Below are 3,629 nucleotides of genomic sequence, written 5' to 3'. Positions count from 1 at the left end.
GGCATGGAGGCAGAGTTTGCGGCGAGCCAGTATGGTGCCATTACACTTCAGCCTGGGCAACAAGAGTCAGAGTGTCACAGACAGACAGACAGACAGACAGACACACACAGACACACACACACACACACACACACACACACACACACACACAGAATGGGAGATAGAAACAGAAAAGGATATGCCCTGAGCCACATGGGGATGATGCTGGGCTTCCTGAGGTAACTGATGTAAACAGAGAAAAGGGCATAATAGGAATAGTCCCATGGCTTTGAGAATATAGCAAGGCTGGATTTTGGGGGCCCCTTTTTCACATCTGCTGGTGATGGTATGGAAGCTAGGAAAGTAGCTTATGGGGCCCCAGCTTCTCCTCTGAGGCAGGAATCCATAAATGACATATTATATATATATGTTTTAAAATTTTGTATAGATTGGGCATGGTGGCTCATGCCTTTAATCCCAGCACTTTGGGAGGCTGAGGTGGGAGGATCACTTGAGCTCAGGAATTCAAGACTAGCCTCGGCAAAATGGTGAGACCACATTGCTACAGAAAATTTTAAAATTTAAAAAAATTTTTAAAAGGCCAGGTGCGGTGGCTCACGCCTGTAATCCTAGCACTTTGGGAGGCCGATGGGGGGCGGATCACCCAAGGTCAGGAGTTCAAGACCAGACTGGCCAACATGGTGAAACCCCGTCTCTAAAAAAAAAAAAAATTGACCAGGCATGGTGGTGCACACCTGTGGTCCCAGCTACTGGGAAGACTAAGGTGGGAGGATTACTTGAGCCCAAGAGGTCAAGGCTGCAGTGAGCCATGTTCATACCACTGCACTCCAGCCTAGGTGAGAGTAAGACCTTGTCTCAAAAAATAAAATAAAATTTAATATAAATATATAAAGGGCAATGGGACTGCCTAGTTGGGGTGGTGCTGCAAAGGACACCTTCAGGAGGCTTGCAGACCTCTTCCCCATAAAATTTGCCTGCTAGCTATTCCTTTACTTTTGTCTCTGATGTCACCTTCTCCATGTGGTATCTTCTATGAGAAGGCTTCCTTGGTGCCATTTACCTATGAATGCCCTTTGTGTAGAAGCAGGGTGACCTTGTATACATGCATTGCACAGAAAGGCAGGACTCCTGGGTCCACATTCTGCGTCTGTTGCTCATAGTCTGGGCCTTCCTAGAGAGGTTTTCTTCCCTTTCTGGGCCTTGGACAGAGTTATCTCTGAGATCCTTTCTGACTCTCATGGTCGTTGAGCCTTTGTGGAAGGAGTGGAGGAGATACACACTGATGTGTGTTGAGGCATGTGTCTGAGGATCCCCAATAGCCCGAGTGTGGATGTCTCTGTGGGGATGGACATTTCAGAGTGTTAGCCCCTATTTATGCCTGGAAGCTCCTCCTTTTTAGCAACTTCATTCCAGTTTGATCAGCATTTCCTAAGCTGTTGAACACAACTCAATGCCCATGATTTTTTATTTGCTTCTCAACATTTCAGCAACTCACTCAGTGTGGATTGACCACTTAACATGAGCTAGGTACCATGTGGGGCCCTGTCAGGTCTGAAATGAATCAAACAAGTTCCCTGCCCTCAGAGAACACAAGTTTGTCAGGGGAGACAAAAAGGTCTTCTATGGGGCAGGCAGCTATAGTAATGAGTGCTCTCCTGGAGCTGGAGGACTGGCCAAGAACCAGCAAAGCACAAAGGGAGAGATTGTGTCAGATTATATGGCATCGGGAGAGGCTTTGTGGAGGAGATGAAAGAGGTGAAGGAAGAACTTTGAAGGTGAGAGTAGAGTATGATTTAATGTACAGAAGTGGGAAGATGCCCAGTCTATCAATTCAAGGAAGGAAACCTAGTTTAATGTACCTTAGCTAAGTCAAACGGGAGGTAGAATGGAGAGGAGTTGAAAAGTAGACTTAAGTCTTTATTAACATGCTTGAAAATGAAATTAGGCTGGGCATGGTGGCTCATGCCTGTAATTCTAGCAATTTGGCAGGCTGAGGCAGGCAGATTGAGCTTAAGAGTTCAAGACCAGCCTGACCAACATGGTGAAACCCTGTCTCTACTAAAATATAATAAATTAGCCAGGTGTGGCAGTGTGTGACTGTAGTCCTAGCTATTCTGGAGGCTGAGGCAGGAAAATTGTTTGAATGTAGGAGGCAGAGGCAGGAAAATTGTTTGAATGTAGGAAGCAGAGGCAGGAAAATTGTTTGAATGTAGGAGGCAGAGATTGCAGTGAGCCGAGATTGTGCCACTGCACTCCAGCCTGGATGACAGTGAGACTCTGTCTCCAAAAAAGAAAATGAAATTAAGGGAACAATTTCATTTACAATAGCATCAAGAAATTAAATACTTGGGAATGAACTTAACAAAAAAAGCATAAGGACTTTGTATTAGTCAGTTCTTGCATTACTATAGAGAACTACCTGAGACAGTAATTTATAAAGAAAAGACTCAGTTTCACAGTCTGTATGGTAACCATGGCTGAGGAGGTCTCAGGAATCTTGCAATCATGGTGGAAGGCAAAGGGGAAGTAGGCATGTCTTATATGGTGGGAGGAGGAGGAATAGAGTGAAGGAAGAGGTGCTACACACTTTAAACAACCAGAGCTCATGAGAATTCACTCAATATTACCAGAGCAGAAGGGGAAAGTCCACCTCCATGATTGAATTACCTCCCACCAGGCTCCTCCTCCAACATTGAGGATTATGATTTTGACATGAGATTTGAGGAGGGACACAAATTTAAATTGAATCAACTTACATAGTGAAAATTTCAAAACATTACTGTTTCTCTTTAATTTTTTTACAAATTAAAAATCTAAATTAACAGACTGTATTCATAAATTGGAAGACTTAATAGTGTTAAGATGGCAGTCCTCTCCAAATTTATCGATAGATTCAATGCAATCTGTATCAAACTCCTAGCTCTACTTTTTTGCAAATATGAACAAACTGAACCTAAAATTCATATGGAAATGCAAAATAGTCAAGAAATCTTGAAAAAGAACAAAGTTGGAAGACTCATACCTTTTTTATTTTGAAACTTACCAAAAAACTTTAGTAATCAGGATAGTGTGGTACTGACATAAGAGTAGACATATAGATCAATGGAATAGAATTGAGAGTCCAGAATAATTCCATATATTTATAGTCAATTAATTTTTGATGAGGATGCCAAGATAATTCAACGGGGGAAGATTGGTCTTTTCAGCAGATTTCCAGGAATGACTGGATATACACATGCAAAATAATGAAGTTGGACTCTTAACTCATACATACCATACACAAAAATGAACTCACAATGAATGAAAGACCTAAATGAGCCAAACTGTAAAACTCATATAATAGCATACTAAAGATTTTTTTTTTTGAAGTGGAGTCTTGCTCTGTTGCCCAGACTGGAGTGCAATGGCACGATCTTAGCTCACTGCAACCTCTGTCTCCCAGGTTCAAGCAATTTTCCTGCCTCAGCCTCCAGAGTAGCTGGGATTACAAGCATGCCATGATACCCTGCTAGGTTTTGTATTTTTAGTAGAAATGGGGTTTCACCATGTTGGCCAGGCTGGTCTTAAACTCCTGACCTCAGGTTATCCACCCGCCATGGCCTCCCAAAGTGTTGAGATTATAGGCGTGA

The 3,629-nt window shown here is 42.7% G+C and overlaps 1 protein-coding gene across 1 annotated transcript in view; it reads left to right on the top strand.

Moving 5' to 3' along the window:
• MEI1 (meiotic double-stranded break formation protein 1) overlaps nt 1–3,629 on the top strand; it is a 95,520-nt gene that overhangs the window by 63,375 nt on the left and 28,516 nt on the right. The window lies entirely within an intron of this gene.

This window comes from Cebus imitator, unplaced genomic scaffold (assembly GCF_001604975.1).
Source record: "Cebus imitator isolate Cc_AM_T3 unplaced genomic scaffold, Cebus_imitator-1.0 Scaffold435, whole genome shotgun sequence".
Lineage (NCBI taxonomy): Eukaryota > Metazoa > Chordata > Mammalia > Primates > Cebidae > Cebus > Cebus imitator.
The sequence above is the reverse complement of the archived record's forward strand: the minus strand, read 5'-3'. Positions and strand labels throughout refer to the sequence as shown.